This window comes from Neofelis nebulosa, chromosome 11, assembly GCF_028018385.1.
Source record: "Neofelis nebulosa isolate mNeoNeb1 chromosome 11, mNeoNeb1.pri, whole genome shotgun sequence".
NCBI classification, from domain to species: domain Eukaryota; kingdom Metazoa; phylum Chordata; class Mammalia; order Carnivora; family Felidae; genus Neofelis; species Neofelis nebulosa.
In genome coordinates, this window is record NC_080792.1 from 49,068,542 (window position 1) to 49,094,181 (window position 25,640).

General features: G+C 37.7%; 1 protein-coding gene across 3 annotated transcripts in view; it reads right to left on the reverse strand.

Moving 5' to 3' along the window:
• The window catches only part of RBBP8 (RB binding protein 8, endonuclease), a 110,954-nt gene extending 91,022 nt beyond the window's left edge, over positions 1–19,932 (reverse strand). The window contains exons 1-2 of one of the 3 annotated variants that reach the window (XM_058692523.1): positions 19,756–19,932; positions 1,030–1,114 (exon numbers count right to left, since the gene is read on the reverse strand). The gene's annotated coding sequence lies outside the window, so the exon portion shown is untranslated. Of the gene's footprint in view, positions 1–392; positions 528–1,029; positions 1,115–19,755 lie in introns of those variants that run through there. The other 2 variants (XM_058692524.1, XM_058692522.1) reach the window with 2 other exon arrangements.
• Between the last annotated feature and the right edge of the window lie 5,708 nt (positions 19,933–25,640).

Genomic DNA, 25,640 nt, shown 5'->3' on the forward strand with positions numbered 1-25,640 from the left:
CCCATCTCAGCACCCGTAGCCACCAACCTCTACCCCCGCACCGCGGCCACCCAAACGCTCCAAAAACCCGCAGCGCGACTGACGCGGGAAGCTAGCACCGCGCACCCCACCCCACCCCCCCGCCGGCGGCGCATGCGCGGGGGCGGGCTCGTAGTGGGTAAGCGAATCCTCAGCCAGCGCGGGAGACCAAAAAACCGCAGGGAGCGCGGGCTCGTCCTCCTTTCCCGCCCACCTCCAGCGGAGTTTATCCGGGCTCCAGCCTCCTTCCTCAGGCAGCCCCGAAGCCGTACCGCCACCCCCACCCCAGGGGCCAAACGCCTACGTTCGGCCGGCAGGTCCTGACCGGAAGTAGCCGCTAAGACCCAGCACTCCGGGTCTGGGGAAGGAGATACCTTTTTATTCACGGCTTACAAGTCTTCCTCAAGGTTCTCGAAAGCCCCAGCACGGAAGCAGACACGACTCCGGGGCTGTGAAGGAATGGCCACTCGCTTTTCTTCTCTTTCCCTCACTAATCCGCCAACCCCCCTCTGGGAAAGCCGGCCCCTCAGGGCGGCCCGCGCTTTCCGGGGGTGGGGAAGGGCCCGAGGGCCGCCGGCCGGGCTTGTAGGCGCCCGGGCCCGCCCCCATCGGAGCCCGCTCGACGTCACGGAGGAGTTCCCTTCACGTCACGCCCCTCCTCCGGCCGCCGAGCTAGGCGGTGCACCGCTCGCCTCTGGCGGAAGAGCTGGGTGGCCCGTGTGTTCCAAAATTAAGCGTGGTGACTGGAGAGTCGAGCGCCAGCCCCTGCTGTGTACGGGGCGGCTCCGGGAGCTGGCGGCCGCCACAGCGTTTTTGAGATGCGCTGGAGAAAACTCAGGCATTTCCGTCTGGGAAATTCAAGCCCGTGGTGTTACCAGTGTGTCTGACGTTAGCATATTTCAGGAAAGCCTGTGTAAGTGGCCACTACCACAGGGACAGTTAACACTAACTGATAAAGGAATGGACACGCATCAGTCTAAGGTAGCGTTCTGCCTTGTAGCTATCTATTACCTGCAGATTAGTGATGTGACCTGACAGGACTGGGTGGTGAGGCCATGTAGCAAAGCGATGTGTAAGTGGAAAGTTCCTGAGGACCCTGAAATGAGACGGAATGAGAAGTGCCCAGCATTATTTGTTGGGACAACAAGCTGTTAGGTAATTTAATTTTTTTTTTTAATCAACACTTTCTGTGGCTGTGTGTTTATAATGGTCAACCTGTTAGTCTGTTTTCCTACTTGATTTCTAAAAGAAGCATTTTAGCATTAGCAGTTCTACAAATGAAGTTGAAAATAAACAATAGGCTACAATCACAGTATCTTTTAAACCAGTCCAATACTGTTCTTTAATACTTATGAGACCTGGGAAGGAGATAAAGTATAGTATTATAAACTTTAAAACTTAAGTAGTGTTTAGGAAATCATAAATACAAGCTATAAAGTTAATTTTTCCCACTCACTCCTCATGTTAAGGGATGAATATCAGAGCTTACTCCTTGGGATTTCACCCAATAGGATGTTCCTGTACCATTGGAGCCATGCTATAGGAACGTTGGTGTTTTTAGGGAAGAGGGTTGCTAAATCTTCATTACCCTGTTAGAGTAACTATCATTTGCTTCCAAAGTTTACAAGACTTCATAACACTTTTAAAGAAAATGGGTGAAAAATTGACTGCCATTTCTAATACAACACAGGAGGCATAGTTGTTTGTATAAATGTTTATAATGGAAAGTTTTGTTATAAATGGGAAGAACCTGTAGTCAGTTTGTCATTTAACCGTACACTGAAAGAACAGTGTACTTGTGGTCTGAAGAAAAACCATCAGAACAAAATGATGTAACTTGTTCCTCTGGCCTCTGCTAATGGCTTCACTACCCAATGCATTTATATAAGTCAGAATCCAAATAATCATCCTTGACACCTTTCCCCCCTTTAACCCGCTTATCCAAACTACCACCAAATTCTGTCAGTTTTACTTACCAAATATATCCCAAATCAATCCCCTTCTTTTCATCACTTCCACAATATTCCAAAAATACCATTGTGTCTTAACCTAGTCTGCTAGTCTGCTTTCCATATCCATCCAACCAACAACCCCATCTAAACCTTTCTCTTCACTGGTGTTCAGAAAAAAAAAAAAAAATGAGTATCTGTTCTCAATTCATGTATATATTTAAATTTTAAATTGCATGCATGTAAAAGAACAACAACAAAAAAATAGGGGCACCTGGCTAGCTCAGTCGTAGAGCAAGCGACTCTTGATCTCAAGGTGTGAGTTGAAGCCCCATGCTGGGTGTAGAGCTTACTTTTTTAAAAAAAGATAAATTGTATATATGTATTGCTGAAAAATGGTAATAGTCTAATGGGTAAGTCACAGGCTCTGGAGACAGACTTCTGGGTTCGAATACTGCTCTAATACTTCCTTACCAAGTGACCTTGGATGGATTTCTTAACCTCTGTCTCATTTTTCTTACCTGTAAACCGAGGATAATAATAGTACCAACCATATAGGATTATGAAGAGTAAATGAATTAGTACATGTAAATTGCTTAGTACAGTGTTCATAGACACAGTATGTACTTGGGAAAAAGCTAGCCCTTATTGGTACTTCTGAGTTATCTTATGACTATCAAACATATTTTTAAAGACATTTTTTAAAAGGGTGAGAAAAAAATAGAAATCTATGTTTTCCTCCTCCCACCTTAAATTTTACCCACTTTGAGACTACTTCTTTACATTGTAGCTACTATGATCTTCCTGAAAAATAAATCTGAAAATGGCTGCTTAAACTGTTCAGTGGCCTACTGTTACTCCTCGAAGAAAGCCACTTTGAACTGCCTCTACTACCTCTGCAGGTTCATTTCCAATCATTTTCTGCCATCTGGCCTTGACCTTTTAGTGTCTCCTAGGTCTTTGCGTGCTGTTGCCTCTGGAATTATCAACCAAACCTACCCCTGCCCTTTGCCCAGCTATTTACTAATTGTTTTATCTTGTTTTAATAGTCTTTTCTATTAAATCCTCTTATAGCACTGTGTATGTTCCCATCTTACACTTATTACAGTTTTAAATATTTGAATAATTTTCTTTTCCCACTAGACTAAGTTTCTTGAGGTCAAAACCATGTCTTGTTCACCTTGTTACCTCCAGAAACTAACCCAGTGCCTGCCATAAAGTCAGCACTGTGTGGATAAACGAATAAAGTTTAAGGGATTAACTATTTTTTATGTAAGTAGAGAAAATCTTTGAATCCATTCAAAATTCTTAGATTATCCATGTGAGATTTTATGGCGATCACTTTAACAGTGGAAATAGTGGGCGTACTCATAGTCTCTCCCAATAGGAGCTTTAAACCCCACGTGGTGGAATAAATTATGAGGTTCTAAAGATATGTGGGAAAACTTTATGGCTTTGAACAGTGGTTCCCAAACATTTTTAATGCTTAGAAAAGCAATAATTGTATTACATATTGCGATAAAAAGATGAGGCTGCTTCCATCCAGAGGCAGCAGAAGTTGGAACTTCAGCCACCAGGGCCAGCGATGCTCCCTTGAGGGCTGGGATTTTAATGTCCTAGCACACCTATAATCCCTTGGAGGCCCCTGATTAGGATGCTCGACTTAAAAATTGTGTGATGAAATGATTCAAATGGTAAATTTTATAATATGTACATCTGTACATTTAACCACAATAAGAAAAAAAATGTGTGGTAGCAGTAAAAACTCTAGGATTCTTAGAACTGTAGAATTTTGGAAATATGTAGATTTTAAAATCATCTAACTCAAATCATTTTAAACCTGAAACCTTTTGTTGGTACTACGGTCTGCTTAACTCCTATAGTTGAATGGCTGAGGGTTGCAAAGGAAAAATCACACAACAGGTTACACTGATATCACTAAAATTATGTGGTTTCAAACCTCATATAGGGCATTAATTCTTAAAACAGACTTTGTTCAGCTGCTCTTGTTTCCTTTGCTGTCTTCCAAACCTTCACTATTTTCCTCAAGCCTCTGTACAGTATTCTCACTCTCAGCAGACACCCTAGTCTCCAGGTTAATCAGAACAATTGGGGTCAAAAGGTGTGGTCTCCTTGAACTTCACTCTTCCTTTCTCAACCCTGTGAATTAGGCAATACCATTTTGCAGTCACAAAGTAACTCAAATCCACTTGCTTCTCCCCACCTCTTCTCCATCCACCTTGGGGTGGAGTCATCAGCATCTTAAACCTCTTCTGCAGCAATAGACTCCTTTTTTTTTTTTTTAGATCAACTATCTTTCTACTTCTGTTTCCCCCTTACTGTGGTGTACAGCACTCAGAGTAGTCCTTTAAACAGATAACAGATTTAATCAGAACAAAATGCTGTCCTGCTAAAAACATTCCAGGGTCTTCCCATCACCTTAGAATAAAATCAAACCCTTTTCCATGGAGTCAGGACAAGTGAATCACAATATTACATTGGTGTTATTCCTAAATAATAGTTTTGAATTAGTGCTTTCCTTTCCATTCCCTTTTACCCTTGTTTAGGCTGTGTTATTTCTTACCTAGACTATACAGTCTCCTTGCTTCCAGTCTTCCTCACCTTAATACAGTGTCCACACAGCTGCCAGAGATCCAAACCATTATTTCTGATCCTGGCATTTCCTTGCTTAAAATCCTTAAGTGGCTCTCCATTGCTTAAATATGATCAATACAAAAATTTATTAATGAGACTTTATAGCACAACTGGATTTGGATAGCTGCATTTCAGTGCTCAAAACCACATGTGGCTAGTGGCTACTATATTGGACAGCACAGGCCTAGATGTATAATGAACAAGTGAGGTTACATGTTTACCTGAAGAACCAGGCTGGAGCAAGGACTAAGGCACAGATAACTGATTCCTAGTCTTAGGCTATTTCTGCTGTTTGTGCTGGGCATTTCTCATGTCTTTCCCACTCCCCACATCACCCCATTCCCCTCCCCCGACCCAACATTGAGGGCCTATATCCCCAAGCAAAAAATTAAATGTGATTAAACCCATTATGATTATTTACATAATACTGTCAGCACCTCTAATATGGACACACAATACTTAATAAACTAGGGTGAGCTGTCTACCTACAGCCAGAATTATTTTAAAACTGTTTAGAATTAGTAAGAACTATTTAGAATTATTAGAAACAAGACAAAAGGCTGTTTGAGAGAGAAGTGGGAAAGGAACTTTTGAGACAAAAGAAGATTATGTTCACTGTCAGCATTTGTGTCAATTTGAACACTTGATTTAATTGTTAAGTTGTTTACAGTAATTACTAAGTGTTGTTTAGGGATAAGAGTTTATGTCAGTTGATGATCTTGCCCTAAGTGACAAAATGTTTTGTTTATGATTTGAATTGAGGGTGGCAAGATTCCAGTTGGGTTGAACAGTTTTATAATTGTTTTAAAAGATATATCTAACCCTCTCAGAAGATGTCAGTATTACAGTTTTTATTTTAACAGTCTTAAGTGGTTATTAATGTGCTTATAACAAACATTAAAAATTATACATTGCTTTCCAATTAGAAAAATTAGCCTTATGTAGTCTGGCCAACTTCTAACTTAGATATAAGAAACTTTATTTTGACTTTTACTATGGCTATATATACCTTCTTCATTTCTTTTTATAAACTAGTTGATAGTTTATAAAATGATATTTGTGTTCTTAAATATCATTCACTTAGCTACTTCATTTCACATCAGTAATGGGCAAAGTTTTATTAGATATATAATTTGCCCAATTTAGGAACCCTTTATACTTGATAAAGATTCCGATACAGTATATGATAAACCGTATCATATACTGTATACAGTATATGATAAATCAGTATATGATAAACCTTGCTTAGTTGCCTAGTTTAAATAATGCCAGGCTGATCAAGAATGTTAATGATCTATCTATTACTGCAAAATCATTCATTATGAATGGAAAGGAGTTTCTTTTTCTTACAGGTCAGCCATTTTATAATACAGTGGCTGCTTGGCAGTATTTCATACCTATGCATATGGGTTTATAGAGCCCAGGAATTTTGTTATTTAGCCCTTAGGTCTTGTCTCTTAACACTGACATTTATCTGCTGTGGAGATGATAAAAGAATTTAAGATTGATCACTAAGAAAGTAGAATAGAAAAGTAGATTTTATTTTGAGAATCTTGTGAAACTAATATGTACCTTTTTATCCAGTAAATACAGTTTTATACTTGCATTCTGTATACATATGTATAATGCTACCATGATGGAAGCTGTGGGAACAGTATTTATTTACAGTAATGTAAATGGAAAATATTATGGGGGTGCCAGGGTGGCTCAGTCAATTGAGTGTCCAAATCTTTTTTTTTTAATTTTTTAAATGTTTTATTACTTATTTTTGAGAGAGAGAGAGAGAGAGAGAGAGAGAGTGGGGGAGGGGCAGAGAGAGAGAGGGAGACACAGAATCGGAAGTAGGTTCCAGGCTCTGAGCTCTCAGCACAGAGTCTGACGTGGGGCTCGAACTCGCAAGCTGTGAGATCATGACCTAAGCTGAAGTCAGATGCCCAACCTACTAAGCCCCTCAACTCTTGCTTTTGGCTCAGGTCGTGATCCCAGGATCATATCATGGGATGCAGATACGGGTCAGGTTCTGTGCTGAGCATGGAGCCTGCTTAAGATTTTCTCTCTCTCTCTCTCTCTCTCTCTCTCTCTCTCTCTCTTTCTTGGGTGCCTGGGTGGCTCCGTTGGTTGAGCGTCTGACTCTTAGTTTCAGCTCAGGTCATGATCTCATGGTTTGTGAGTTTGAGTCCCACCCTGGACTGTGCACTGACAGTGCAGAGCCTGCTTGGAATTCTCTCTCCCTTTCTCTCTGCCCTCCTGTACACTGTCTCTCCCTCTCTCTCTGAAAATAAATAAATGAATTTAAAAAAAAGATTCTCTCTCTCTCTTCCTCTGCCCCCTCCCCCCTCTTGAAATAAGTAAATAATTAATTAAAAATTTTAAAAAAATATAAAGGGGTAACTGTAGGAATAAGTCCCTGGCAGTTGGACTCTATTAGTTAAAGCATTCCTTAATAGGCTCACAGGAGCAAACACGTTTAATATTCATTGCTTTGTCCACTTAAAAAATTTAATGATTCACCTCTTATATGGTATTTTTTCCATTTTTGATGAATTTATTCAATACTGACAAATAGTTGTGATCTTTAATGCACTCATGCCTCACAAATTACATGTCTTCAAACACAATGGCAGACCTTTTTTGCCCCAATTTTTTCTATTCTATGAGAAAAATAGACTGTTTAAAATATCGGCTTTTCGCTTTTCCTAATCCATATGTCAGTCTGAGGTTAAGGAAGCTTTGATAGTTACCTTTCCAAAAATGTTTTACATTCAGAATTTAGTTCTTAAAGGAGACCTTCAGTTTTAGCCAATACTTTTTCAATTTTACTTCTTATAATCAGAAGTATTAGAAACGTTTAGTGAAATTAAATTATGTTTGAATTTACCTCACATCTTTGGTGACTCTTTTTGAGGATTATTTAAGATACTAAGACAAATCTAATGTGCTTCTTATCTAAAGTGACCATATCCCTCCTAGGCTTACCAGCAATAGTTCTGGTTAATGTCTATTGTTCTGGTTTAATTACTAACAAGGCTCCTGTCTACTCTCAAAAATGTCCTGGGTTGGGTGATAAATCATATGGTCAGAGCTTTAAGGTATTTGAAATATAAACTAATAAAAAAAGGGAAGACTTAGGAGTGCCTGGTTAAGCATCCTATTCTTCATTAAGCATCCTACTCTTGATTTCAGCTCAGGTCATGATCCCAGGGTCCTGGAATCAAGCCCCACCTCAGGCTTCAAGCTGAGTGAGGAGCCTGCTTAAGATTCTCTCTCCCTCCCTCTCTTTCTGTGCCTTCCCAGCTCATACTCATGGGTGGTCTCTCAAAAAATTTTTAAAAAAGAAAGAAAAAGAAAAAGGGAAAATTTAAATTACCCTTTATAGTCAAGAATATTTCCTTTGCAACTATGTACAGACCTAACTGAATTATTTTTTTTAAGTATTTATTTATGGGCATCTGGGTGGCTCAGTTGGTTAAGCATGCAACTTCAGCTCAGGTCATAATCTTGCAGTTCATGAGTTCAAGCCCCATGTCAGGCTCTGTGCTGACAGCTTGGAGCCTGGAGCCTGCTTTGGATTCTGTGTCTCCCTGTCTCTCTGCCCTTCCCCTGCTCACTCTCTGTCTCTCTCTCAAAAATAAATACATATTTAAAAAAAAAAGAAAACTTCTTATGAAAAAATAAATAAAATATTTATTTATTTTGAGAGAGAGAGAATGAGTGGGATGGGGGCAGAGAGACAGAACCCCAAGGAGGCTCCACACTGTACAGTGCCCAAAGCAGGGCTCGATCTCATGACCATGAGATCATGATGTAAACTGAAATCAAGAGTTGAACACTTAAATGACTGAGCTGCCCAGGGGCCACACCATGCTATTTTTGAATAATAAAATCTATTTAAAGTTTATTCTGTGCTTTTCTATTTTTTTTAATTTAGAAACTACTTTTGAGAAAATAACCAAATAAAGTTTCTGAATTTTGATAATTATTACCTAAAGGCTAATTTGCAGTCCCAGTACATTTTTCTGTTTATTTCAGAAAACTTTTACAAGGTTACTGAAAGGGCTTTAAAATATGATAGCAATTTGAGTCTCATAATTTAGAAAAGGAAAATAAATTGGGCTCTCTCAATCAGAGTTGGAGTGAAGCACCTATTATATGGACCAATCTCAGTTCATTTTTTAGACTTTTTTGCATTAATAATTGTACTTACTAGAAATCATGGCATACATGTTCCTTTACATGGCTTATAATAGTGAACATTTGAGGGGCGCCTTAGTGGCTCAGTCAGTTAAATGTCTGGCTCTTGATTTTGGCTCAGGTCATGATCTCATGGTTCGTGGATTCAAGCTTTGCATTGGGCTCTATGCTGACAAGCACGGAGCCTGCTTGGGATTCTCTTTCTCCCTCTCTCTCTCTCTGCCCCTCCCTACTTGCACGCTATCTCTTTCTCAAAAATAAATAAACAGTTTTTAAAAATAGTGGACATTTGAGAGGTGAATATAAATTGACTTCTAATGGAGTTAGCAAGTGTTCATTCTTAGCTTTCCCAGCCCTGAGTTTTAGATTCTCCCATGTAGTAAGCTTAAAGCTAAATAGATTGAAGGACCTTGAATTATGTTATTATCTCCAAAGGGAGCAGAGCAGAAAATGCTCCAAAAAACTCACCAGGTTCTATAATCAATGATGACTTATAGCCATATTCCTGGCCTATGGGACTATGCAAGTCCTGAGCTAGAGATAGGACCTAGGAGTTAAGATTTAAACTCTAGCCCTATCTCTGATAATCTGCATGTTGCCTAGACTAGTCTTACTTCCCCAACCAAAAAATGAGAATATTCATACTTACCTGTGTCCGAAGGGATTATTATAGGAATGAAATAATATATCTGTAATTTCTTAAGGAAGACTTCTAGAAGTTTGAAGCAACTTGCCTATTGGGAGCAGAGTGGTAGAAGGCTTTCTAGGCCGAAGGCATGTGCAAAGTTTCTGCTATGGGAAATCATTGTGAATTCTGGAAACTGTAAGTATATAGTAATGTATTTGTATAGGTTGACAGTGGGAAATGAGCCGCAGCTCCACCTAATTTGTTGAATGAATTCTAATTTTTAATAATCCTACTGAGCAAGTAATTTAACATCTCCATGCCTCAGTTGTTTATCAGCGATCCGAAGATAATATATACCTTGGGTATTTTACATACAGGATTGTTAACAGGATTAAATGATTATAAATGTATCCAAACAGTGTAAGAAACTGTTGTTAGTACTAGATAGATTTAAGAACTACGGCTTGGGGCGCCTGGGTGGCGCAGTCGGTTAAGTGTCCGACTTCAGCCAGGTCACGATCTCGCGGTCTGTGAGTTCGAGCCCCGCGTCAGGCTCTGGGCTGATGGCTCGGAGCCTGGAGCCTGTTTCCGATTCTGTGTCTCCCTCTCTCTCTGCCCCTCCCCCGTTCATGCTCTGTCTCTCTCTGTCCCAAAAATAAATAATAAAAAAAAAAAAAAAAAAAAAAAGAACTACGGCTTATCAGAGAGATCTCTTCAATTGCTGAGTTATGTAATTGTAGTGAAACTGTTGAATTGCTATGCAAATTGTGACAGATTTATAATTATAGAAAGGATTATATTACAACTGAAGTGCTTTCACATATCTTATTTGATTCACATAATTAAGTTTAAATAAGTCAGGTAGAGTTATTATATTGTTGTATTTCCATTATATTCCAAGGGACTTTAAAAATCATCTAGCCCAACTGCAAAATCGTATAGAAAGGAGACACTAATTTATTCATGTATTTCAGAAATTTGTGGTTGTAAGAAATTATTTACTTAATAGAAATTTATGATCTACTGAACTTCAGGTGCAAGAAAGGGGGAGTTGGTATCAAGTTGATTGTGATCTGAGCTAATTTAGTGAAGATCTGAGTGTATTTGATAACTCCTTCTGACAATAGTTATTTCTTCTTAATGGCCTTTGTTCAGTAGTGTGTGTCCTCACTTTTATTTCTATTCCCTTCAGTCTAATTTCTGTATTTTACCCATATCAATTCATTAGCTAATTTAACCACAATCTAAGAGAGTTATTTTTAAAAACTCAGACACTCCATTTGAACATAATTGAAGCTAAATGAAAAGATGATATGTTTTTAATCAGATTTATTTTTAATTTAAACCTATTTCTTCCTCATTTTCACTAAACTAAGTTTTTATAATTATGCAACAATTAATATATTTACACAATTAAAGCATATCATAACTGGCTACTTCAGTTTCCTGTTTTTAATCTACTTGACTACAGCTTTCCTCTAATGTATTCTTCAGACCCATGCTCCAGGATCACATAAAGGTTATAATGAATTAGTTCTTGCAACCAGACCCTCTTGGACATAGTCCAACACAAACTTGTACTATTCAAACTTCTGTGTTTCACTGTAATGAGAAGTGTTACTTGAGAGTCCAATGTAGTCAATCTGTTTTTACTATAATTTTACCAATGTAAACTAAATGATAAAGCCTTTGGATAAATACTGGATGTAAAAGTATTTACAGAGTACCTATTAATTGTTCATTTGGTGCTGTTTGGCCCTTTAAAAATTGGTGGCCAAATTCAGGAAATGAAATGTAGTTTATTAGAAAATACCTTTCTCACAAAAGATCAAGTTTCAATGTATCTCAGGTTTTGTGGGAATGGATCAAATACATCAGACAAAAATAGGCTAAAGTTCCTCACTTGCCATTTGAAATTGCTATACTCATTTTTCAGCAAATCTATTTTACTTGCATAGTATATTAGTTAAAATTGTATTGGTAAATTAAGGAAAAATCAGTTTGGTCATATTTGTCCTATAATAGTGATGTGCCGGACTCCTCTTGGGCCCTGCTTGCTTTAGCCAGTCCAATAACATTCCAATGGCAATCAGATTCGTAAAGGTGAAACCTGACAGCCCTTCACCTGACTTTCTGCTTGGGGGGCTTCTCTGAAGCCTTCGGAAATAGAAGCATAGCCTGAAAGTGTGAAGAAATTAACAACCTATGAGGCAACCCGTAACTAACCTAAATCAGAACTGGTGGATAGATGCTTCTCTCCAGTCTTCTAAGACTTCATGGCTCCTAACAAGGGCCTGGGATTGAGTCCCATTTTGCCTGTACTGAAGGAAGCACTCTAAGATGCTCTCTCCCCATTTTCTTCTAATCCCCAGTTCTTATTCCCTGGGATGGCTTCTCACATAGACAATTTGCACATAATCTGGAAGATTCAGGCTCTGTTTTCCATGGAGAACCCAAACTAAGAGATAAAGGTTAAACATATGATTTCCATTTCCAGGGTGCCTGCCTGGCTGAGTCAGTAAAACATGTTACTCTTGATCTCAGGGTTGTGAGTTCAAGCCCCGTGTTGGGTGTAGAGACTACTTAAAAAAAAAAAAATTGGGGCGCCTGGGTGGCTCAGTCGGTTGAGTGTCCAACTTCGGCTCGGGTCATGATCTTATGGTCCGTAAGTTCGAGCCCCGTGTCGGGTTCTGTGCTGACAGCTCGGAGCCTGGAGCCTGCTTCGGATTCTGTGTCTCCTTCGCTCTTTGTCCCTAACCCACTCGCATCTGTCTCTGTCTCTCTCAAAAATAAATAAACATTAGGGGCGCCTGGGTGGCTCAGTCGGTTAAGCGGCCGACTTCGGCTCAGGTCATGATCTTGTGGTCCGTGAGTTCGAGCCCCGTGTCGGGCTCTGTGCTGACAGCTCAGAGTCTGGAGCCTGTTTCAGATTCTGTGTCTCCCTCTCTCTGACCCGCCCCCGCTCATGCTCTGTCTCTCTCTGTCTCAAAAATAAATAAACGTTAAAAAAAAAAATTTAAATAAACATTAAAAAACTTAAAAAAAATTAACTTTTGAAAGTTTGCATCTGTCTCTCTCAAAAATAAATAAACATTAAAAAACTTAAAAAAAAATTAACTTTTGAAAGTTTGCATGTGTGGATGGGACAGTCAGATTAATTGTATGTAGTAATTTGAGAGGATGTTAATATTGACCCAAGACTGGTGGAACTTGTACAGTCAAGGCTATTTTTCTGATAGTAATAACGATTTGATTTAAAGGAAATTATACAGCCTTGCTCAGTCTATTATAGGCAAGAGAATATTTTCTTGCCACTTTTCAAACTTTATTGGACGTTAGAATAATCTGGAAAATCAGTAAATATGTAGATTCATGGGATCTACCCACTAGAGATTCTAATGTGATATGTCTAGAATGGAGTTTAGCAATCTGCATTTTTAATAGGCATCCTCCAGGTGAGTCAGATGGTCTACAGACTACACTTTGAGAAGCACTGATACATTATTACAGTAATAATACTGCTGAGGATAATCTGTGACCAAGAAATAAATGAAAAGCAATTTACTCCACAGGGACTGAATTAGTACCATGATATCATTAATCACATGTTCTAATAAACTGAGCTAATAAACTACACACTGGGCAGTCAGATTAAAAAGAACCTAATTTTAATTTCAGGGTCCTCTGTAAAAATTTGACTTGATATTACTTGATTGGCTTTAACATTAGTACAAACATGTGGTTTGTTATGGTACCAATGAACTGCTGAGAATTTCATTTATGCTAGATGTGTTTAATTTACACTTACTGGTGGAACTAGAACAACATGTCACTCATTTCAAAGTATAAACGCTCACATCTTAACAAGTCAAGCTGTGGGAAAAGAGGCTGATATTGCGCTGGAATGGACTAAACAACCTTTGTTGCTAAATGGCCTGTAGCCAGGTTCCAGTGGCCTGTGGCCAGGTTCCAGTGGTTAGTCTGATATTATTGTTAAAAAATCATATACTTATTCCTGAGCAACATATGTTTGTTTTAAATTTTGTCAAACAATTCCTTGGAAAGTGACTAGAAAAGAATTTAACCACTCTCTAAAATGCTATGTAGATGGTATTTACCATTCAGTAATTATCACATTATTGAAAATTGCTTATGATACTAATATTTTTAGAAATGTGACTGATTCTACCATCTACTTTCAGTGAGGAGACCCTACCCTCCAAATTTAGACCTGTATATGTTAAATGTAAATTTTTTATAAAGAACTTCATCACAGAATTCTATAATACTGTTCCTTGTTCATTAATATACTGTGAGCTACATAAAATTACTGATTACATCAAATATCTTAATGTTTCAAGAGGGAAGTGTTTCTTAATCCTAATCTAAATCATTGTAGTAATGATTTAGCAAAGCACCTTCAGGAGAATAGGCTTAAGATAGAACTTTGAAACTAAAAATTTGCCACGCAAGTTATATTTTCACTTTGTCAGTAATACAGAATTTCTAAGGCAGTAGTTTTCTGATTACTTTTAAGGCTGTATGTCTTTTTGTTTTAAGTTTATTTGTTTATTTTGGGAGAGAGAGAGAAAGAGAGAGAGAGAGAGAGAGAGAGAGAGAGAGAGCAAGGATGTGCACACAAGCAGGGGAGGGCAAAAGAGAGAGGGAGAGAGAGAATCCAAAGCAGGCTCCATGCTGTCAGTGCAGAAGCCTGTATGTCTTTAACGATGGGCTATAACATTTTCTGTTTCCCAGTTAGTCTTTGATGTATAGCAAGTTTGGTTGTTAGTGCTAATTTATCCAAATTGGCTATTTTATACAGAAATTTTTTTAATTTAATTTTTTAATTTTTTTTATTTTGAGAGAGGAGACAGGATGTGAGCAGGGTAGGGGCAGAGAGAGAGGGAGACACAGAATCTGAAGCAGGCTCCTGGCTCTGAGTTGTCAGTCCAGAGCCTGATGTGGAGCTCAAACCCACAAGCTGCAAGATCATGACCTGAGCTGAAGTTGGACACTTAACTGACTGAGATACCCAGGTGCCCCCCACAAAATAATTCTTTTTTTTTGTTTTTAAGTAAGCTCTATGTCCAATGTGGGGCTTGAACTCATGACCCCAGGATCAAGAGTTGCATGCTCTACCAACTGAATCATCCAGGCGATCCCATATAGATCACCTGTATTTATTTTGAGAGAGAAAAAGTGTGTATGCATGTGAGGGAGGGGCATATAGAGAGGGAGAGAGAGAATCCCAAGCAGGCTCCCCGCTGTCAGTGCACTCTGATGAGGGTCTCAGTCCCATGAACCATGAGATCATGACCTGACCTAAGATCAAGAATCCAGTGCTCAACCGGCTGAGCCACCCAGGTGCCCCTAAAATATATTTTAGATTTATAGTACTCGCTGCCTTCTTTTCAGTTGTTTACAGTCCACTCTCAGTACATGAAAATAAATATGCAAATTAAACAATAATTTAATGAGTAGTCAAATAAAGCTAATTTTTTAAATCTAATAAAATAGTTTTAATAAGAATATTATATACTTAGTGGGTTAAATTGGTGAAGTGATATTTTTGTCTTTAGGTATACCATCTACATACAAGCTTTTCATTTTAAGAGAAAAAAATCATTTACCATGGATATAAATTCAAATTATGTACAGCTTATTAAAGCTTATTTGTATAGCAATTAAACATCTTTCAGGAAATTAAAATTGATTGTAAGAGCTTACTAAGATCAGTTTGTGTTATAAGTGGATCTATTTGTTGGTTCTAAGATCAAGTCATAACCTATTTCCTGCTCTTTATTTACACACTGGAATATGTGTCAATCCACCCAACTTTAGTTCGGCCAGCTCTTACAATGTTTTGTCACACTATTCTGAACTCCCTTCTGACCCATGATATTGACTTCAGAAATATCTCATGTGTGAACTTTGCTCATTGGCTTCACCTTCTAATCAATTTGTCATTAATTTAATATTACTTTTAGAAAATGTTAAATCCTATTCCTTCTTATATCTTATACCCAACACATTTTGCACTCAATCTCTGTATCATTATTTACTATCAAGAGAATGAAATGTAATTTAATATTGACTTACAATAAATTTAATTTGGAAGAGACTCTTTTGGAAGAACAAACATATTCTATAGCCCTTAAGAAATAATTTAATTGGTATAGAAACAACACAATCCTAGAGCATATAGAAATCTTTGACCAACTAATTTGATGTGATATAAAATAATAGATATAAATAGATATGAAATGTCTTTGAAAAACCTAGATATGAGGCACAAGTAAGGTATAGTTTGTACTATCCCTGCCACAGTTCCTTCCTTTGGTATAGATGATCAAAATTTGAAATTTTAGGGCTGCCGGCTCAGTCCGTAGAGCATGCAACTTTTGATCTCTTAACTGAGACTCTCCTTTACCTAAGGGACCTATCTACATAATAAGGCAACCTTTGTTTTTCTAAACAGCTCCTTAACTTCTTGTTATTGGCCTTCCTCCCCTTTGTATCCTCAAACCCTACTCATCTTGTTGCTCTTATAAGCTTTTTGTTGACTCATTTCCCTCAGAACTTCAAGTCTGTGTGGATTTCTCAAATGCCTATTAAATTTTACTTTCTCCTGTTGATCTGTCTTATGTCAATTGATTCTAAGTCCAGCTAGAAGGAGCATAGGGCAGAGGAAGGTCTAACTCCCTGACACTTTCCACAGTTGCTAATTTAGTTTTTGTGTCTCTGACAAAAATAAATTGTATATTCCAAGCTAAGCTTTCACTTCTTTTACATAAGCTGTTTGTTGAAATTTATTATATATTTTATTAAAGAGGTAGGAAGGGTATTGACATTTGTTGCATCTGCTGTGTTCTAGGGACTATGCTAGGTGTTTTAAGTACAATATCTCATTTAATTCTCCCAACAACTGAGAGAATGGTATTACTTCCTAACTTACAGATGGAGAAAAGAGAAGTCAGAGTTAAATAATCCCCAAGGATAAACTTGTTTGTAGCAGCCAGTATTCAAATCCATCTTACTTTGGCTCAAAAGCCCATGTATCTTTTAGTATACTACCTTTTCTCTTGATTGTGAAAATGAGAAACAAGTGGAAGTGATTATTTTTCAGAGTCCACTTGGACTAAACTAAATTTACCAAAGTTGAGTAGCATCCCTCAGGTAGGATTTTACCTGTGAAAAAATAAGGGGATGAGGAGAATTAATATTTAGTTCTAGGAATCAGAAATGGAATTTTTGAGCCTTTGGTTCTAAAGCTTTCTCTGGTCCCATTTCCTTGGAATTGCTCAAGTTAAAAACATTTAAAACATTTTTTGAGCACTTTGCATACAAAGCACTGTCTTAAGAACTCACCCCCTAAAAGATCAGGTTCTGTCACCTCTAAAATGGATTTTGAATCCTGCAATTCTGATCTTTATAATTTCATGGAACTTTTCCCATCAATTCAAATCAAATTTTAGATGTACTAACTTCTTAGGTAAATCCTAAATTATACCTATATGAGAGTTCTTAAAACAACACAAAATATATATGTATATATGCATATATACTAATAAACATTTTTATTGTTTATAGAATGAATCAGCAAAGACTCGTTAGTATAACTATACAACACAATTTTACCTTTTTACAATTCTTTTAGAAAACAGATTAGATTTCATGTAGTATTCAGATGAGTCATTGTAGGATGGTGAAAAATATTAGTCTGGGCTGGTATTCAGAAAACTGGGATGTTCTGGTCCCAGCTCTACCTTTAGATTTTATAGTAGTGATTTAGCTTCATTTTTGGGCTTTTCATTCAACTGAAAACTGAGGAGTTGGATGGATTGGTTATTCTTTAAGACTTTTTCAAGCTTAAAAATGTCATGATTCTAAGTGGTTTTGGTAGGAAACATATGAAGATATTCAAGAAGGAAAGAGTTTGCAGTTGTTACGAATAGCTAGCATTGTTGACAAAAAGAGTCATTGTGTGAAACGAAGTAGCTAGGAATAAGGACAAAGGAATGCATCCCTGACTAAATTTAAAGAATAAAGATTTTTAAAGAACACTTTTTGACCTGGGCCCTGAAATAACGTAGGGCTGTATAAAATACACACACACACACACACACACACACACACACACACACACACATTTACAGGTGCCTAAATTGATTTATAAATCCATATGTCCTTAATTTTAACCAAAACATCACACTGTATCATTGTTTTAAAGGGATCAATTTACAGGAATACATAAAGGTCATATTCAATAGGACTTTCATATATTTGAAACTGGGAATTCTATTATATGAAAGCTGTAGAATCCTTTTCCAAAGTGTAGTTAGGCTTGAAATTTTACGCATAGATTTTATATGAAATATATACCTGGTTTCTGAATAGCTTTCCTCAAAACCATAAACATAAAAAATGCTCACTAAAGGGGCGCCTGGGTGGCGCAGTCGGTTAAGCGTCCGACTTCAGCCAGGTCACGATCTCGCGGTCCGCGAGTTTGAGCCCCGCGTCGGGCTCTGGGCTGATGGCTTGGAGCCTGGAGCCTGGTTCCGATTCTGTGCCTCTCTCTCTCTCTGCCCCTCCCCCGTTCATGCTCTGTCTCTCTCTGTCCCAAAAATAAATAAAAAACGTTGAAAACAAAAAATTTAAAAAAAAATGCTCACTAAATAAATCCACTTAAGTGGAATCCCCACATAAGTTTATCTTTAAACAGTAAGCCCTGGGGGCACCTGGCTGGCTCAATCGGAAGAGCATGTGACTCTTAATCTCAGGGTCCTGAGTTCCAGCCCCAAATTGGGCACAGAGATTACTTAAATAAATAAACTTGAAAAATAAAAACAAAAAAAAAAGAGTAAGCCCTGTATTTTAAGCACAGCATAGTTTAAGAATTTTAAATTACTATATAGAATATACTTACCAGAAACTCTAAAAGTATACTCTATTGACATATATGTATATCTTGCCTGAAAACTGATTGCAAAGAGAAACATTCAACCAACTAAAAATTTTGATCCATATCCTCCCCCCAAAATTGTCAGAATACAGTTTATACTGAATAAAATTAATTTGGGTTTGCTGAATCAGCATATTCCTTATGCAGATTCAACATTGCATAACTTTTTTGAAGTTCAGCTCAATTTGCAGAAGTATTGTGCAGAATTGCCTTGGAATAGGACTGAAAAGCATCCAAGACCTTCCCTGCAAAAAAATGATATCTCATCTGAACATATTTCTCACCTTAAAATTCTTTATTAACATCCTAAAGAAACAGAGTCTTTGAGTTTGAATATAATGACACAGTGAGGACTCTAGGGACAATGAAAAAAAAGATGCATCAGTCTTGCTCATTTTAAGACAAAGTCATATTAAGTTGACCTACTGATAGCTCTTGACAGGAAAGTATTCAGTATAATTCTGTTTAAAAAGTCGTTTTAATTCCCAGATAAATTCATGTGTCAGCTGCTATGTTAACTGAATGCCCAGAAGATATGTGCATTCAATTCAATCCAATATTAATAACTAAGGGGGTAGTCTGGTATGCCAAAATAAATATAAAGGGATTGGTAACTTTGATTTTAGATGACACAACAACTTAAATTAATTACATCAGGGAAAGAGAGGGGTAAAGAATTATTTTAAAATATAAATTAAAGGAAGATCCAAATATTCTTTAACTTAAGTTTTTCAGACCTAATAGGCATGACAAAACCTGTCTTCATTCCTTTCTATTCAGCTCAGCAAGTGCTTTTGAGCTCCAATAGTTAATCAGTTACCAGATTCCACAATCTTTGTTTTTCACACTCCTCAATTCCTACTGTGTATTGTTCCTCTAATGTACTTAAGATCACCAAGCAGGCCAACACTTTTTTTTTTTATGCCTTAAAAAGGCAATTATTATTGTATCCACAATTAGATTTACCATATAAAATTGTTACCATATAGCAACAGCCTATAAAACATGATAGTATATTATCAAAGAAGTAGATGGCTTAAGATAAATCATTAATAGGTGAATTAGATTTAGCAAAATTATTCAACCCAGCTTTCTTCATGACTATAGCCATGCCTAACTTACAAAAAAGTATAGTGAAAGTATAGTATATTATATACTAAATAACTTTTATTTAAACAAATCAATGAATATATATAAATACTATAAAAAAATATCTAACCAACTTGACATGAAGGGTATAATCTAGGTATTACCATGTTAAAAATAGATATCTGTTTAAACATTATTTCTTAATTTAACCTTAAGTTAAGGTGCACAGACAATTGAGAAATAGAAAAAATATATTAACTTACCCTTCAATTTTTTTAGAAAACCTCTGCTCTGGGTCAAAAGCACAAGGTGTTTCACTTCTGACTTCTGAAGCTACGAACTTAAACAGTAGATGAGAGGAAGCCCCCTCTCTGGACCACGCTAGAGTTTGCTAGACACCACTGCTATGTGGAAGACTCCTGCTGCATCTAAGCTATATACAGTGTGCAATGGATAACCTAATATGCCTTTCATTTAACTGGCTGGGCAGGTTTCTACCGTCTGTGGAACATGGACTCAAACCAGAATATGTTGGCATAACAGGCCAGTCAAACCGGTTCTTCTGTAGATCCAGAACCTGTCCAACCAGTCTGCATCAAAGGCTAGCCCAACAAGCTGCAGCTCAGCTCTGCTAAGCTTGTATGGGTGAGTTATCCCCACCTCCCATCCACTCCCAACAAACTGCTCAGAATGTTGTAGCCTCCAGCAAAATAATTCAGAGTTCTAGTGGGAGGGATAGATCTATGTCAGGCATAGCAAGAGTCCATTGTTATAAACCTCTCATTGTAGATACTTGAGTATCTATCATCCTCTAGGTAGGTAATCCTTTTAAAAATGTACTCCAGGGCTTTCTGCAGATTAAAGCCTCTAGAAAGAGATTATCTACAATGAAGAAGAATCCATAATGCCTGACCTTTTCCACTAGTCCACTTGGCTCTGCTTGGTTTAGTTTAGCCTTGAGAGGGAGGTTGATATTCCCTACAAGGGTAGTGGCCCTGAAAGCTAGAAGGAAGCATTCTTAGAGGGACGAAAACGAGGTATAGGTTGACCAAACTTTTGCCTGGATATGTGATCTTCCTTGTACTCAAATGATCCTCATACCATTCCATTATAAAGTTGGAAAAACTCCTATTTGCTACATATTCGGACAACATGAAGGGTTTTGCTTTGGATATTCAACAGTTGAACACAAATTATTGGCACCTACTGTGTGCCAGGATCTGTGCCAGGTCCAGGGTTGCAATGGTATAAAAGAGAAGTTTAGTAAGAGATGGGAGCAATGTCCAAGTTCCCAGTTAAGTATGTCTAGTAATGTTTTGGAAGGAAGAAGTAAACAACAGAAGATCATATTTTGACAGAAATTGGTTGTATTAAGAGAGATCATATCTTACCATAATATTTGTACATTTAGAAACAGCCCTTCCTATCTGCTGATGCAGTGATTCTCAAACTTTACTGCTTAAGTATCATCTGAAGTGCTGATTAGGAACAAATTACTAGGCCTCACCTCCAGAGATTCTGATGCAGTAAATCTGGAGGTACCCCAGCACTTCTGGTGATTCTGTTGCAGCTGTTGCAGGGACCTTAGCCCCAGACTTCACAATCAGTTCCTTTTCTATATTTGTACCTAATTATATAGAATACATATTAATTAAAAGTTGCCATATTCGCTTTTATAGCTCCAGTGTCTAGAATACTGACACTTAGAAAGTATTTAGTAAATGCTTATTAAGTAAATATCTACTCAGGCCTAGCACTTGCTGGATCCTAGGGGAATCACAACTAGTAACTATTATGGGAATCAAGCTGCAATAAGTACTATAATTATAGTAATTGAGGTAGGAGCACAGAAAAGGGAGTAAGTATGATTGAGTATGGGAAAGACTTCACAAAGGAGATTGGTTTAAAGACTTTTTTTTTAAACCATGACCAAAGATTGCTATCTGCAGGATAACAAAAGTTTGAGGGAGCAATAAAAAGAATGTTTTTGATTTGACTCCGTAATAAAAGCTTTAAAAGTATCTGAGTATACCATGACCTCAAAACTTAGTAATAAGGTTATTTTCTTGAGCAGGGGTCAGCAAAATTTTCCACAAATGATCAAAGAGAGTAAATATTTTAGGGTGTGTGGGCCGAATTGTCTCTGTTTCAACTATTTACCTCGAACATTATAGCTCAAAAGCAGATATAAGCCATAGGCAAAGCATGGGTGTGGTTATATTACAATAAGACTTTATAAAAACAGGTGACAGGCCGGATTTGATGAATGGGCTATAGTTTTCCTAACCCATGCTCTAGAGTGAAAAGTAGAAATTAACAAGATTGCATAATTGGTTAGGAAAATAGGCTTTGGCAGTCCAAAACACTTGGGTTCCATCCCAGTTTTATTCCATATTAGCTTTGTCACCTGAATTAAACATTTGTTTTATTTCTAAAATATGGATGAAAATAATAGAACCTAACACCTAAAGTTATTGTAAACTTCAAATGCTGTAATTCACATGAGGTTTTATCCAAAAATCAGTAAGGGCCCCATATAATGTCAGCTAAAAATAAAACTCATTAAATATGATAGCTAAACATATGGGTGTTCATTTACATAATTTTCATTTTTTAAAGTTCTACTCAAGGGACCCTTCAGTGGCTCAGTCAGTTAAGTGTCTGAATCTTGATTTCAGCTCAGGTCATGATCTTGCGGTTTGTGAGATCTGCTAATAGTGCAGAGCCTGCTTGGGACTCTGTCTCTGTCTCTCATTGCCCCTCCCTGCTCATGCTCTCTCTCAAAATAAACATTAATAAAATAAAATCCTGCTCAAATGGCCGTAAAGAATCAATAGCATGAACTCTTAAGGATCAAAAAGAATGAGAGAGGTAGCAGGCAAGAGATGTCCATACATTTTGGAAGAAGGAATGAAAATGAGTGATGATTGATTTAGTGGAGTAGAGAAAGAGGAAATGTACTTGCAGTAATAAAAGCAAGTATATCTCTGCTGCAAAATTCTAGGAAACATTGGAAATTGGAATCAGGAGATACCTGTAAATGGGGAGTGGGAGGGGGGGCTTGAAATGGGACGATTAGTTAAAAATCTGCTTAAAGAGGGTATCTGGGTGGCTCAGTCAGGTGGGTGTCTGACTGTTGATTTCAGCATAGGTCATGATCTCAGGGTCATGGGATCAAGCCTTGTGTGGGTCATTCCCTGCCGAGAATGGAGCCTGTTTGAGATTCTCTCTTTCTGCCTCTCCCCTACTCATGCTCTGCTTCTCTCTAAAACAACAACAACAACAAACCACTTTAAAATCTGCTTAAGGAGCAGTTTGCTCCCTAGATCCCTCCCCCAGTCTAGATGCCTGGAGACTGCCCCTTCTTCAACCTTGAGAGAAGATTGGGGTAGGAGTTACTAATTCATGCTGGAGAGATTATCCTAGGCTGGTTCTGGTCTCAAGAATATCAAGCAGAGGTGAGGGTGACTGGTAAGCAGTGAGATTATATTAGTTTCCTGTGGCTGCTATAACAAATTACCACAAACTTAGTGGTTTAAAAGGACATAAATTTATTATCTTATGGTTCTGAAGATGGGAAGTACAAAATGGGTCTCAATGGTCTAATGTCAGTCTCCTTTTTGGAGGCTGTAGGGGAGAATCTGCTTCAGGAGGCTGCTTGCATTTCTTGGCTTATGGCCCCTTCCATCTTTAAAGCCAGCAAATGGCCAGTCACTCATGTTGCATCATTCTGACACTGACTCTGCTGCCTCCCTCTTCTACCTTTAAATCCAACTATATAATCCAGGGTAATCTCCCCATTTTAAGGTCAGCTGATTATCAACTTTAATTTCATCTGCAACTTTAATTCTCTTCTGCTGTGTAACATAAAATATTCACAGGTTCCTGGGATTAGGATGTGGATGTCTTTGAGACACCATTATTCTGCCTGTGGCAGAGATTAAGTCAAGGTCTCTATATTGATGGTGAGATATGGAGGTCCATTCCTTTGCTAGGCTTCTGAATGCTAGTAACCAGGTTTATACTCCTTACTCAGAAAGCAGAAAACTGGAGAGTTTATCTCAAGAAACTCTCAAAAATTCCATTACTATAACACAGTGGTTATTAACTAGGGATGATTTTGCCCCCAAGGGACATTTGGCAATGTCTGGAGAAATTTTCCGTTGTAAACAACTGGGTGAAGTGGGGAAGAGGTGCGCTACTGGCATCTAGTGAGTAGGGGCCACGGATGCTATGGATGCTATCTTACAGTTCACTGCAATGCATCCTTCCTTGTCCCTACCCCCCCAAATAATGATCTGATCCAAAATGTCAATAGTGCCAAAGATGAGAAACCAGTCAACATCGCCCTAATAGAAATAAATAAACCCCACCTAGGCACACAGAGTTGCAAATCAGCAACAGATAGAGAGCAACAGATACATCAGCAACAGATATAGAGAGCATGTAGCGTGAAAGAGACAAAAAGAAACCAATAGATAAAATGAACTTACAGAAAATAGTTAATGTAGGGAGCAGAATGATAATTTTTTGAAAACTATATTAATATCTTCAAAGAAATAAGATACTGATTACATAAAGTAAGAACAGAAGGCCAGCTAAAAGTAGAACTTTGGGAGAATAAAAAAGAGATATTGGAAAGTAAAAATATGAGAGCAGAAATAAAGTCTACAGGAGGTAGAAGGTGAAGTGAGGCAATCTACCAGAAAGGATAATTAAGATGCTACTGAGGGATGTTCTACAAAATAAGAGTAAATTAAGAAAGATGAAACCACTAATCCAGAAGTATGGAAATGGAGATACCAGTCCCAAGACCACAGCACCGTGTAGAGTTGCTGTACACTAATAAGGTATTGAAGACTCTGGTTTTTACTTCAAATTTGAATTGCCTATGACTGAGAGAAGGAAGAAGGAGGATGAGAGTGGGGAGAGAGTGAGAGAGAGGATAGGAAGGAGGGAGGGAGGGAGGAGATACGGGAATATGACTGATTTTTGGTATGAGATTTAAATTTAAAAGATTTTTTTAAATGTACATGTTCACTTGCCTCACAATTAACCAAGGGTTAATGTTCAAAGATCATAAAATGAGGAAGGTAATTAAACTGTACAAGTACAAACTTGCACCTGCAGAAAAAGTTTGCACAAACATTTATATCTGGCAGTGTTCATAAGTAAGCGTTTGCAACATACTATCCAAGACCTAGTAAAACCTGATCACTGTAAAATTAAAAGCATGTTTTACCTGAATAAGCCCAAATTAGGAAACCTGATTTGAAGCTTGCCTCGGTTACTCTCAGTTACTGTTAGTTACTCTTATGTAAACATGGATTAGATAGTTTTTTTTTTTTTTTTACCATTGCTTCATTTATTAAATAAGGAAGTTTGATTGGATATATTCTAAATATCTATTCAGCTCAACACTTTTATTCTAAAGTTCTTTTGAGCAAATGGAACAATTAAAAAAATGTGGGAGCAAAAGCAAAATAAACTAATCAAGGAGACATTTTTACAGAAAAGCAATTTTAAAATGCAAGCTAATTTTAGGTTGTGTTCTCCAAAGGCTGGCACTGAGATATGGATTCAGGTGCAAGTAATTAATTAGAAATGTGCTCTAATATGAAATCAGTAAGGTAGTCAGGGAGGCAAGACAAGAAAAGAGAATAAAAAAGCAAGGATATGATTTCAGCATCAGCCTGGTCTCAGGGAGCTCCAAAGCATAAAGTATAAAGTCAGAGTTTATCCCAGTTGGAGGCAAAAGAACTAGACTTTCATACCCTGAACAAGTTACCAGCTGCTGGCTACCCCAGGGATTTGTAAACTCTCAGGTACTTCCACCTCTCCACGAGAAGTGGCTCTAGTAACCCAAGAACATTCCTTTGAAGAAGGTTGCAGGTACTATAACATTAAGAGTGAAACATTAAGACTGCTGCTTCCATCCAAGATGGTACTTATAGGGGTCAGATTTATCCTATCACCTGAAAAAACAAGGACAAAATGTATAAAACAAAGGTTTTCAAGACATTATATCGATCAACAAAAAATAGTTATCTCTAAGAGAGAGTAAACGAACAAGTTGAGTTCTGTCAAGTTGGATAAAAAATGCAAAGCCCAACTTCATACTGCCCTCAGTAAAGATACTTTAGATCTG